This window comes from Plecotus auritus (assembly GCF_963455305.1).
Source record: "Plecotus auritus genome assembly, chromosome: 6".
Lineage (NCBI taxonomy): Eukaryota > Metazoa > Chordata > Mammalia > Chiroptera > Vespertilionidae > Plecotus > Plecotus auritus.
The window spans coordinates 159,819,888-159,833,795 of record NC_137773.1 but is presented as its reverse complement, the minus strand read 5'-3'; the positions used below and the strand labels follow the sequence as shown (position 1 = coordinate 159,833,795).

General features: G+C 46.0%; 1 protein-coding gene across 2 annotated transcripts in view; it reads left to right on the top strand.

Moving 5' to 3' along the window:
* Window positions 1-741: 741 nt before the first annotated feature.
* THRB (thyroid hormone receptor beta) overlaps window positions 742-13,908 on the top strand; it is a 300,495-nt gene continuing 287,328 nt past the window's right edge. The window contains exons 1-2 of one of the 2 annotated variants that reach the window (XM_080676057.1): window positions 788-978; window positions 1,323-1,415. The gene's annotated coding sequence lies outside the window, so the exon portion shown is untranslated. Of the gene's footprint in view, window positions 979-1,322; window positions 1,416-13,908 lie in introns of both variants that reach the window. The other variant, XM_080676058.1, reaches the window with a different exon arrangement.

Genomic DNA, 13,908 nt, shown 5'->3' with positions numbered 1-13,908 from the left:
TACTTCTGGAAGTCACCTCCTCCCCGCCCCCGGTCACTCGTTCCCCATTCCTTCCACTTTGCCTACTGGAGGAATGACGCCCAAACCCGAACGTCCGTGCTCACACAGCCGGGTGGGTGAACGCGCGGCCACCAGAAACCACCGGGGCGACATCGCCACCCGCGCGAGGGCACCCTGGGTGGGCGGCACAACCAGGGCTGGGAGGTGGGGGAGCGGCCGAACCTGGGGCGGCAGGTGTGGAGGCGGCCAGTCGGGGTGGCGTGCACGTAGGGAACAGGGTAGGGGTACGCGAGCCCGGAGCGGCCGACGCGTCCCACAGCCGGGCGGGAGGCGGCGGCGGCGGCGGCGAGATCTGCTGCAGGGAGGCCATTTCCTCGCTACGCCCCTGGCGGAGCCCGCTTTGCCTGCTCTTGGCTGTCGCCGCCGCGGAGCCGACCGCCGGGAGGGCTGGAGAGGAAACCAGGTCACCGGTTCGCAGACGCGTCGCGGAGCGTGCGCCCCGGGCTCGGAGTAAGGCAGCGCCGGGGAGCGGGCCGGGCGCGCGGGGGGCCGAGGGAGGCGGGGACTCTGGCGGCCGGGCCACCCTCGCTTCCTACGCCTATAAAAGTGGAGTGGCAGGGGAGGGCCCGCGCGGCCCCGCGGCGGCCGCCCCTCTTCGCCCAAGGAGTTGACATTTTTCTGGACTCGCGCGACGTCCCGTCGCCGGCGCTCCCGGGGACCCCGCCGCCGGCAGGAGGGGGCGGAGGAGGGTGGAGACTGCGGGGCTGGGCCAAGGAAGGCGCACATCCTCGGGCGGGCGGCCGTGACGCGGCGGGGATTAACTTTGCATGAATAATGTGAGTGCGCTTGGAAAGGAGACCTTCTGCTCCCCGGGCTCGGGGCAAGCGCCCGCCGCTGCCTTCCCCGGGCAGGGGCGCGCCACCCAACCGGCTCCAGGGCACCGGCAATTTGGCGAGAGGACCGCGAGCGGAGGCAGGGGTGAGGGGGGTGTCGGGGGGCGGGGGGGAGGGGCGGCAGTTCTAAATGTCCAGAAGGGTGGGCAGGATGGGGACCGGGGTGTCGCGGGAAACTGAAGGGGTGCGGCCGGCCAGCTGAGCGCGCGAGGGCGGGCGTGGGTGAGTGGGGGTGTCAGTGAGCCGCCCTGTTACCTGCCTTCGCGGGGTCTCTGCGCCCCGGGTCTGGGAGGATGTGCCCTCTGGTGCTGGGGCAGCGCGCAGCGGCGCTCCCGGAGCCACGGCGTGGGCAGTGGCAGAGCTGGGTGGCCGGGGGCCGCTCCAATCGCAGCGGCTCTGTTTCTCAAACCCCAACCCGGCTGTTGACAGGCTCCTTGTGAAATGGAGTTTGGCATCCTCAGCGCCGAACCGAGTGGAAGTTTCCATGATGAGGAAGTTCTGTGACACGGGAATTCGGAAAAGGTTGGCAGACACGGGGGTGGGGGAGTGCGGTTTAAAGGGACTGTGGGTCCTCCATCCCCCCTTTTGCTCCTGCCCCGGAACTGCCGGGTTTGGAAAGGAGAATAATCCTGAATATTGGCGTGCGCTGTCACCGGTGCCTGGCTACTTGGCTTCTCCCGCCTCCTCTGCGAGTCCGTGGCGATTTCGCCAGGCTCCCGAGTCGCACTTCTTTGCCTCGCTTCTCTTGACGCAGCATCTCTGTCTGAGTGGCCCGAAGTGGGTTCTGATACCAGGAGTTGTGCCAGCTGTGTGCCTCCCCTCCAACCCCCCGGAGGACTAATTTGGGGGGAGTTTTTGGTGTTGTTTTTTTTTTTACTCCTCGTGGATTTTGTCCTTCTTAGCTGCTGTGGTCACTTTGGAAATGGATTTCCCAATGACCATTGTAGGATTATTATTAGTGCTAAGTCTTAAGCCTCTGATTTGTTGGGGAGAGGGAGCATGGGGTGAGTTTTTACTTATTAATTTTACATGTCTAATTTTTCCCCTAGTGGGAAACTGTAAAGGGTTTAGAAGCATAACAATTTGTAAAGTGAGTCAAAGAAAAGAATTTATCTGAACAGATAAGTTCAGATTCTTCATTCTCTCCCCTCTCCACACAGATTTAGGATTCATGAAGATTCAAACAGGACCCCTAATCAGTAAAAAGCAAACATTGAAACAGCCTACCTCTTAGCAGGTTACTGGTCTCAGGTGATAGTGAGATTGTTTTAAAGAACTGTTTTGAAGTTCAAACACCTAAAGCAGAACAGGGACAGGTGTATTGGGTAATGTAGACCGTTGGGCAATATCTTTACATTATTTTGCCTTCTATTAGTTGAGCATCCTTATTTATATTGTAATAATATATAGCATGCATTGGATTACAAAGTAAAACTTGCATTTTAGTCAAAATATTCCATGATTCATTCTGAATATTCACCGTGACTGCTCCCTAATTCACTTGTTTACCTCTCTTATTCTGAAACAAGTCAGGGACTAGGAAACATTTTTCCCTTAAAAAACGGTGTTTTGATGAAAAGTATTTTGAGCAGTGGATGTTTTTAGGAGTTTTGGCTAAAGTGTTTTCATTGACTCTAACAGAAATTCAATACTAAGTGATTTATTTGGGGTATTATATGGGAAGGCATTGGTGAACAACCATTTATTATTTTTGATTGTTAAATAGATACTATCAGAATTTTATTTTCATGAATTTCAAAGTTTTGTTATATATTAGAAGGAGGACCATCTGCTAGTAAATATGATTTGCTTTTATTTTCCAGCAAGTGGAAGTAAATGATACTGAATAGAACCACAGAACTTTATTTTATGAAGCAATTCCTGTTGGCATTACAATTCAAAGGCATAATTTTATTGACATTGAAATATTTGTTTTATAAAGTAACTGACTTTCCAAGAATAATAAACATTCCATTTCTCCCCTCGAAATTCTTTGTAGTAAATTCTGCTATTAAAATAAATTTTAATCTACACCTTTGAGAAAAGGTTATTTCTTAAAGTTTCCTTAAGAAAGTTGTGGATTCCTTTCCTTTTTTGTTTTGTTTTGTTCTGTGTATTTGGTGGGGTGGGGGGCGGGGGGAAGGTTGCAATTATTTGAAGCACAGGGTATGTGGAGCCACACATGGGATTGCACATTTCTTTTTTAGTAAGCTCATCTTTGTGATGGAAATCAGAGTAAAGGTGGTTGGTTTCTTTAGCTCCTTTTTGCCATTCTGGTGTAAGATTATGTGTCACCTTCTTAAAAAGCCTTTCCCTGACCACTTGAGTAAAGGCCATCCCTCATTCCTTCTGAGACACTGGTTTTTGTCCCCCCCCCTCCCCCTTCCTTGGTTTTATTTGCAATCTGAATTGTTCATTTCAATTGGTTCATTTTATTGATTACCTATCTCCTGGGTCTAGAATAGAGTCCATGAAAAAAATATCTTGACTGCTTCATTCACTCTTGATCCTCCAACATCTTGAACCGTGCTTGGCACACAGTAGGTGCTGAGTAAATCTTTGTTGAATAAAGGAATAGTTGCGCCCAAACGTTGTGTTCACCAAAATACCTGACTAAGCTCCTAAGTGGGTACCAATTGGGTATGCCAAGATCTGTGCCTGTATTTGTGTGTGCCATGTATATATGGGTCAATATTTGTTTATCTCTCACTCTCTTTTAAGATGAAAGCTAGCCCCATTTAGTTTAGTGATGATACAGAGTTATTTCTGAGAGTTTTTCTTGGGGGCATTTGCCTTGAGTACATGGAATTCCTCAGCAGCAGTTTGCCTTACCTGATTCCCTGAAGACTTTGACCTTCAACATGCTGGGTTGCAGCAGAATTTTTATGCATTCCAGAGGTATTGTCAGTGCTAAGAGTGAAATTCCAGGAAATAGACATCACTGGGTGATAGCAATGCCTTCTCACTCAGCAGGTTCTAGTAGTATCTCTAGCTGATCTACAAAAGTGGTGGTTGGGGAAAGGGCAGATGAGACTGTCAGGATCCCACACAAGATAGAAATAGACCTTGGAAGTAGTTTGGAAATAACCTGGTGGTTACTCTGTGCCCTCTCCCTTTGCCCCTTTTTCCCACTTCCATAAGCAGATTTTGAACCAGATGATCATGGGAAATATTGCATTATGTGAGTTTTCAAGTTGACTGAGCTGTGATACCCAAGGGGTTATCTTCAAATTAGCTAGTCATGGGAACTTTTTTGACAATTGAAATTAAAAGGAAGTTACAATAAATGATTATGGGAATTTGCTTTTCTTTAGAGAGTATCGACTCTCAGAAACGTGTCTGAGTAAATGTATAGTAAAAGTTCTACAAAATGATGAAACTGGTAAAAATGGTAGGGGACAAAAAAGATAAACTGAAATCCTAAGTGCTTATTGCTTTTGAGTATTTAATTTAGCTCTGAGCTTCTCAGTAGCCAAGTTCAGAGAAAAAAAAAAAAAGAGAACTGGAGTATGCATTAAAGTTATAAGAATATCTCAATAACATTGGCAGAGTGCTTACTATGGTGCCTGACTACTAGTATATACTCCTATGAAATATCAAATCATATAATGGCCAATACTTGAACTTCAGTTCTCCAGAAAATGAAGTAAAGTTTTTATATGATCATGTCTTTCACCAACCCTAGAGAGAAAAAAAATGCAGAAAGCATAATGATGTAAAGTAACCCAGTGGGAGTTTATCTTTGGAGATAAGCTAAGCCATGGTCCAGCAGTGGAGATCCTGGAGATTGTCCCCAGGGCAGAAATAGAGCTCAGAAAACCTAGAGGAATGAATGGTTGACATGTTCTTTAGGCTGACTTTCTCAAATATCCAGTGTCATGGCCAAGCTTTTCACTAAAGCAATCTGAGAGGACAGGACAGCCAGGTACTTGAAAATGACACTATGACCATAACCTCTCTGAACAGGTGGCCTTGGTGCTTCGTGTTTTACTCTATCTAGCTCCTATCTTCCTGACAGCAGTTTGTTTTTAGTGTCCATTTCTGTCTCCCCACGGAAATTGTGATGAGGGGCTGTGGGTTATTCATCCTTGACTCCCAGCACCTAGCAAAGTGTTTCACACATGAGCACAGGGAAACGCTTGTTCAAAGAACGAATCTAGGATGGGAAGGGGTGGTGCCTCTCTTTCTCTTCTGATTTTGAAATTAAGTGTCATCTCCTAACTTGATTTTGCCCAAAATGAATGTTTACTGCCTAGATTGCATCATATCCCAGCTATTTTGCTTCAAGGGCTTAGTCTAGTGTCTGAGGTGGTTGAGTAATGGGTGGCAAGTTAACTCCTTGCTTTACTTAAAGTCATTTTGATTACTTGATTTGATTCCTCATTCAGTCTACACAAATCTGTGTACCTACTATGTGCCTGGCCTTGCTAGTCATTTTGTAGCTCAGCATCTAGCCCAGTGACATTTGAGACAATATGAATATATTAATACAAAGAGATTCTGAAATGGTCTATACTGTGATAGAATGGATCTGCCTATTGGGATCTCTTATACGGCCCCCTAGATCAGTAGTCAGCAAACTCATTAGTCAACAGAGCGGCAAACTACAGCGGCTCGCAAGCCGCAGTTTGCCGACCACTGCCCTAGATGAAATAAAGTTATTTTGGTCTGAGGAAATGATTGTTTATAGTTTTGGTAGCCCATATGTATTAGTGTAAATTGCACTGCGATTTGCCCAAGATTCTTTTGGTATCCACATGGTATGGGATTAAATATGTTTCAGCCAGTAAGTCTCTGATTAAGGATATTCACTCTCCACTTTAAGTTCCCTAACTTATTAGTCAAATGACATTTAAGTAAGTATTGGGGGGAGGGAGACTATCCAAATCACTGAGTCACAAGTATTGTATTTTCATATCTTCCTCTCAGGAATCTGGCCAACTGACAGCTAGAATAGTGATCTATGTCCAATGCTAATGTTGTTTTGTCCATACTGTCCTAATTTCAAGGGACTTTGGAGACTTTATGGACTGGCAGCTCTTCTGCAGCACTATTTTTATTGACCAAGAAACTGAGCTCCATTGTGAATTTAGGTAATTTCTCCAAATGGCAACTCCGGAGAGTCTGAAATTAGGACCCAGAATCTTGACTCTCTGTCCTAGGAAGCACTGTATTGCCTTTACATTGTACAGACAGACACATATATACATATAACATATATAATCATGTATATTATGATATATGTATATGCTAATCCTATATAATAAAGAGGTAATATGCAAATTGACCATCACTCCAACACACAAGATGGCCACCCCTTGTGGATACAAAATGGCCACCACAAGATGGCCAGCAGGGGAGGGCAGTTGTGGGCGATCAGGCCAGCAGGGGAGGGCAGTTAGGGGCAACCAGGCTGGCAGGGGAGGGCAGTTAGGGGCAACCAGGCCTGCAGGGGAGGGCAGTTTGGGGGGACTAGGCATGCAGGGGAGGGCAGTTAGGGTGACCAGGCTGGCAAGGGAGGGAAGTTAGGGGCCACTGGGCCAGCAGGGGAGGGCAGTTGTGAGCAATCAGGCCTGCAGGGGAGGACAGTTAAGGGCGACCAGGCTGGCAAAGGAGGGCAGTTAGGGACAATCGAGCTGGCAGGGGAGGGCAGTTAGGGGCTACCAGGCTGGCAAGGGAGGGAAGTCAGGGGTGACCGGGCCAGCAGGGGAGGGCAGTTGGGGGCGACCAGGCCTGCAGGGGAGGACAGTTAGGGGTGACCAGGCCTGCAGGGGAGTGGAGTTAGGGACAATCAGGCTGGCAGGGGAGCAGTTAGGAGTCGATCAGGCTGGCAGGAGAGTGGTTAGGGGGTGATCAGGCTGGCAGGCAGAAGCATTTAGGGGCAATCAGGAAGGCAGGCAGGTGAGCAGTTGGGAGCCAGCAGTCCTGGATTTGAGAGGGATCCCAGATTGGAAAGGGTGCAGGCTGGGCTAAGGGACACACACCCCACCCCACCCCATGCACGAATTTCGTGCACTGGGCCTCTAGTAATATATAATGTGCATATAACATAATAATAATGTAACAATATTTATAATAACATATACATATACATGTGTGTACTTGCTGAGATGGGGCACACATAGCAGTTAGGAAAGGATTGATCTGAACTAAGTTATTCATTCAACTTCCTCATCCCAAAAGACAGCCTTCAAGGATTATGGCTCCTCCTCTGTGATCAAGAATTTAGAGATTTATTCAGAAAGTCATGAGTGATAAGCTGATTAAAGTAAAGGCTTGGACAAAGGAATGCATATTAACAGCAGGTATGCCTTCTTAATTTGGGAAACATACTTGTGTGACTCCTCTGGTGGCTCAGGAATGTTGGAGATGAGGAGAGTGAAAAGATAGTCATGGTTTTAGTGGCATAATGTATGGTTATGACATTCAGGAACCCATTGAGTATGCTGATTTTTGTGGCATATATTGTCCTGTAATTCTTAGGATGGCTCAAATATACATTTCCCCTCTTTTTGTTTCTCTTAGAATACTGTTTTCCCAGATTTCAATAATGGTTGCACAGAATGGTTGCTCAAAAAATAATTATTGATAACAATCATGCCATTCCTGGATTTGGGTCAGTTTTTCATATTTCTCTTCCACAAGCTTAAATGTCTCGCCTACTTGCACGTCCATACATACATGCAGAATCTGCCTGTGTGACAGGTGTCTGCCATGTTCTCACAGAGAGAAGAAGGCACTGCTTGTCTCTGGGCTCTGGCTGTGGTTCCCATGCCCAGCTTCCAAACCACAGGGAGACTTCCATAGTCACGCTGGTGTCCCGTGCCACAAAGGTTGTCATCACTTTAAGTCCTTTATAATCCTGAATATTTTGGCAGATCCTCATTGTACTTTTTACTTATTTTACTATTTACTTATGATACCCTATGGCCAATTATGTTTGACTACATAGTGTGGGAGTTTACATAATGCGGGAGTTTTCAGAGCCTATTTTTATGCTAGTGTGTGTTATAAATATCCAAGATGGAAAGTAGGTAGCAAAATATTTATTTGTGGCCCTAGCCAGGTAGCTCAGTTGGTTGGAGCATTGTCCTGTACACCAACAGGTTGCGAGTTCAATCCTCACTTGGGGCTCATATAGGAGGCAACTGATGGGCGTATCTCTCTCACATTGATGTTTCTCCGTGTGTGTCTCTTTTCCCATCTCCCCTCCTCTTTCTCTCAAATCTCTCTCTCTCTCTGTCTCTCTCAAACTAATGAAAACATATCCTTGGTGAAGATTAAATAGATTAAATAAATAAAAATTAAAAAGCTAAAAAAAAAGACTGTGCATGCATGTACATGTGTGGGTCTGTGTGTGTGTGTCTGTAAAGCTAAAGTTTAATACAGAAGGTTGTGAGGAACAGTCTATAGTGTTACACTTTAAAAAACTAGTCTCATTTGTTTTCACCTCTGACTACCTTTCAGAATAAGTGATAACTCAAAGGAGCAGTTTCTAGTCCCAAAGCATAAGCTTTTTTGCTTTTCCACAAAAAACCTATCAATTTGTATACAACACTGATTATGTTGCCATTGTTGAAGTGTTTTGCCAACGATGTAAAAATAATGCTAAATTGTGGTTACTTTTAATCTCCTATATAATAAAAGGCTAATATGCAAATTTTGTCCCCTCCACCTGGAGTTCGACTGGGAGTTCTATCAGGGGGTGGGTTGGCCGGCCAACCACCCCCAGCCCTTCCCTCAGGCCAGCCTGGCCTGATCACCCCGGATTGGGGCAGGGCGGCCAGACCCCACCCATGCACAAATTCGTGCACCAGGCCTCTAGTATATTATAATCATAAAACATCTCTTTTCTTGACTTTATTTTTTATGTTAAGATGTATTCATTTACAAAAGCCAGAAAATGGTTAATTTCTGTTATATGTGTTTTTATTTACTTTTTTGAATTTCACCTAAGCTTCACTGTAATTTCTACTCCACTTCCAGCATCTGGAGATCTAGAATAATGTGCTTATATTTGAATGGTAGCTACAATAGGAGAAAATAGCAGACTGTGTCTATATTCTTGAATTATATGCCTTTTATTTTTTAAAAAGAAAGCAGGATAACCTTATATAAAAGAGCCTTTTTAAAAACAATTCAATTGTTGATGGTCTATGCAAGTGGTGAACATCTCAATTTATCCTGTAAGGGATTTGAAAAATACCTTGTCCCTCTGAGGCCTCTTGGAAAAAAAAAAATTCAATTGGCTTTTTAATTTGATCTCATGTTCTATAGGTTTGTAAATGTAAGGTGTTGCTAAGGTGAAGGCAGCATCTGGAATGTACTCTATATGCATTCATTTACTGTTAATTAAGAATATGTGATCAAATTTATCTTTATTGAAGTTGCCACAAAAACTGAGCCTTCAAACTTTTTTCTTCTTCTGGAGTTCGTCTATCCATCTATTGTTCCCTCCAACTTTCTTCCCATCCTTCAATGCATCCATCCATTTATCTATCCATCCATGCATCGTATGTGCATCAGGCATCTACTGGATGCCAAGCTCTAGGGTAGGTGCCCTGGTATCCTGGGACAACCTACAGGAATTGATTTAGTGTAGGACAGTGTTTCTCAGCCTCTGCAATATTGGCATTTGAGCCAAATAATTATTTGCAGTGGAGGGCTGTCCTGTGTTGTGTAGGGTGTATAAGTATCATCACTGGCCTCTACCCAGATGCCAGTTGCTGCCCCACACTTCAGCTGCAACATTCTAAAATGTCTGCAGATACTGCTAAATGTCTCATAGGAAACAAATTCACCCCCATTGAAAACCACTGGGTGTAGAGTGAAGGACCAAGACTGTGGAGTGGGAATGTGTAGTTTCATATTCTGGCTTCACCTGGCTTTGCTGTATGTGCTCAGTTTCCTCATCTATAAAATGCGAAGGGTAAATGAAATCATGTAGCACTTGACCCACAGTTAAGTATTCCCAAACATTAGTTATTTCTACTGGTGGTAGAATTAATACTTCAACAAGAAATTACAATATTGATAAGTTCTATGATGGAGTAAGTACAATGTGCAGTGAGAACCAATAGTTGAGAGTGGGGAGAGTTCTAGGCAGTAAAAACACCATATACAAATGTACAAAGTGGGGTTAAAGTATGAAGTGTCTGGGAATAGCAAGGACCCCAAGAATTGCAAGGAGCCCGAGTATCTGACTAATGTGAAAAGGACAATAAATGAGGATATTAGACCTGGTAGGAGTCACATGATGAAGACTTTCCAGACCACAGTAAGGAAGATGGACTTTGTCTTGATAGGATGAAGAGTTCTTTGGGATAGATCTTGTGTGGGAGAGAGACTGGAAATAATGAGACTCTTAGAATAATCCATTGAGAGATGATGGCTGCTGGAACTGAAGCAGTTAAATGTTGTTGTGAAGTCTTTGGGAACAGATTTTACATTCTCTAAGATGTGGCAAAATTTTTCTAATTTAACCCTAATAATCTTAGCAAGCAAGATATGCACTTAGGAAGCATATTTTACTTTCTCCAAGATGTGGCAAATTTTTTTCTAATCTAATTCTAATAATGAATCTTCTTAGCAAACCAGATCTGCACTTAGGGAGATTTCAAGTTTAATTTGAAAGAAGATTGCATGATAGATCCTCTTTAAAATGTTTTCAAGTGAAGCTTAAAGACCATCTCACAGCCTATTTGTAGCTGAATATTACTCAAGGGTGCTCTGCTATTATATGTACACTAGAGGCCCAGTGCACGAAATTCGTGCACAGGGGTGTGTGTCCCTCAGCCCAGCCTGCACCCTCTCCAATTTGAGACCCCTCAAGGGATGTCCGACTGCCCGTTTAGGCCCGATCTAGGTAGGATCAGGCCTAAACGGGCAGTCGGACATCCCTCTCACAATCCAGGACTGCTGGCTCCAAACTGCTCGCCTGCCTACCTTCCTGATTGCCCCTAACTGCCTGCCAGCCTGATCACCCCTTAATCACTCCCCTGCCAGCCTGATTGATGCCTAACTGCTCCCCTGCCAGCCTGTTTGCCCCTAACTCCCCTCCCCTACAGGCCTGGTCACCCCAATTGCCCTCCCCTGCAGGCCTGGTCCCCCACCCAACTGCTCTCCCCTGCAGGCCTGGGTCCCTCCAACTGCCCTTCCCTGCAAGCCCGGTCGCCCCCAACTTCCCTCATCTGCCAGCCTGGTCCCTCCCAACTTCCCTCCCCTACTGGCCTGATCACCCACAACTGCCCTCCCTTGCAGACCTGGTCCTTCCCAACTGCCCTTCCCTGCAGGCCCAGTCGCCCCCAACTTCCCTCCTCTGATGGCCTGTTCCCTCCCAACTGCCCTCCCCTGCTGACCATCTTGTGGCCATCTTGTGTCCACATGGGGGCAGTCATATTTGACCACATGGGGGCAGCCATCTTGTGTGTTAGAGTGATGGTCAATTTGCATATTATTCTTTTATTAGATAGGATAGAGGCCTAGTGCATGGGTGGGGGCCAGCTGGTTTGCCCTGAAGGGTGTCCCAGATCAGGGTGGGGGTTCCCTTGGGGTGTGGGGCGGCCTGGACGAGGGGCCTGTGGTGGTTTTCAGGCTGCCCACCCCCCGGCGACCCAAGCAGAGGCCCTGGGATCTGGGATTTATTTATCTTTTATAATTGAAACTTTGTAGCCTTCAGCAGAGCCAAGCCTCCTGCTCGCTCCGTGGCCATAGCCATTTTTGTTGGGATTTATTTATCTTCTATAATTGAAACTTTGTAGCCTTAAGTGGAGGCCAAGGCAGGCCAGGGCAGGTGGAAAGCTTGGGCTTCCTCCATCGCTGGGGGCAGCTGAAGCCTCCTGCTTTCTCCAGCTCCATGGCTGCCGCCATTTTTGTTGGAATTTATTTATCTTCTATAATTGAAACTTTCTAGCCTTAAGCGGAGGCCAAGGCAGGCCAGGGCAGGTGGAAAGCTTGGCTTCCTCCATTGCCAGGGAAACACAAGCCTCCTGCTCTCTCCATGGCCGCAGCCATCTTGGTTGGGTTAATTTGCATACTCGCTCCTGATTGGCTGGTGGGCTTGGCTTGTGGGTGTAGCAGAGGTATGGTCAATTTGCATATTACTCTTTTATTAGTTAGGATGCCTACAGTTTCTATGTCAGGTGGAAATATACTTCTGCATGACTACATTGAATTAACATTGTGATGTTGAGATTGTTTAGTATTGTGTTGATTTTCAAACTGATAGGGATTTTATTTCTTTAATGATCAAAATTAGAGATTGTAGAGAATATGAGGAAATGAATGAATGAGAGTGATATGTAAATACTACCTACTTAAGGATAAAAATATTTTGGAAAATTTTTTTGATTTATCTGAGTTTTAATTTTCTTAGTCATAAAATGATAGGAGTTTATAAATTAGACTACAGGCTGAGTGCACGAAATTCGTGCACAGGGGTGTGTGTCCCTCAGCCCAGTCTGCACCCTCTCCAATCTGGGACCCCTCAAGGGATGTCCATTTAAGCCCGGTAGGATTGGGCCTAAACGGGCAGTCAGACATCCCTCTCACAATCCAGGACTGCTGGCTCCCAACTGCTTGCCTGCCTGCCTTCCTCATTGTCCCTAAGCGCTTCTGCCTGCCAGCCTGATCACCCCCTAACCACGCGCCTGCCAGCCTGATTGATGCCTAACTGCTCCCCTGCCAGCCTGTTTGCCCCTAACTGCCCTCCCCTGCAGGCCTGGTCACCCCTAACTGCCCTCCTCTGCAGGCCTGGTCCCTCCCCAACTGCCCTTCCCTGCAGGCCCGGTCACCCCCAACTTCCCTCCTCTGCCGGCCTGGTCACCCCTAACTGCCCTTCCTTGCAGGCCTGGTCCCTCTCAACTGCCCTCCCCTGCTGGCCTGATCGCTCACAACTGCCCTCCCCTGCTGGCCTGATCCCTCCCAACTGCCCTCCCCTGCTGGCCATCTTGTGGTGGCCATCTTGTGTCCACATGGGGGCAGCCATCTCTGACCACATGGGGGCAGCCATCTTGTGTGTTGGAGTGATGGTCAATTTGCATATTACTCTTTTATTAGATAGGATAGAGGCCTGGTGCATGGGTGGGGGCCAGCTGGTTTGCCCTAAAGGGTGTTCTGGATCAGGGTGGGGGTTCCCTTGCGGCATGGGGCAGCCTGGGCGAGGGGCCTGTGGTAGTTTGCAGGCTGGCCATGCCCCCCAGCGACCCAAGCAGAGGCCCTGGTATCTAAGATTTATTTATCTTCTATAATTGAAACTTTGTAGCCTTAAGTGGAGGCCAGGGAAGGCCAGGAACTTGGCTTCCTCCATTGCCGGGGAAACCCAAGCCTCCTGTTCACTCCATGGCCGCAGCCATCTCAGTTGAGTTAATTTGCATACTCGCTCCTGATTGACTGGTGGGCGTGGCTTGTGGGTGTAGCGGAGGTACAGTCAATTTACATATTACTCTTTTATTAGATAGGATCATATCAAATAATCCTTAGCCTAGGAGTTGGCAAACATTTTCTAAAAATAGGATATAAAATAAATATTTTCAACTTGTCAGTCTCTGTTGAGGCAACCTTACTCTGTTGTTGTAGTGCAAAAACAGGATAATATGTAAACAGACTTGCATGGCTGTGTACAATAAAACTTTATTTACAAAAAAACAGATGGTGGGTTGCATTTTAATAACCTCTGCTAGCCCAGCAGGAGGCCAATAGAAATGCACTGCAAACCACATATATAGTTTAAAATCTTCTAGTAGCCACATTATAAATAATTAAAGGCAACCAGTGAGTATAATTAAAATAAAATATTTTATCTCCCCCAATATATTCAAAATATTAATATGTAATCAATAGAAAAGTATTAATGAGATTTTTACTTTTTGGATTAAATCTTAAGTATCAGGTGTGTATTTTATATTTGCAGCATATCTTAACTTCAACTATCCACCTTTCAAGTGTTCAATAGCCATTTGTAGCTACTAGTAATTAGGACAACCCAACTTTAGCCTTAAAAATCTATAATTCCAAC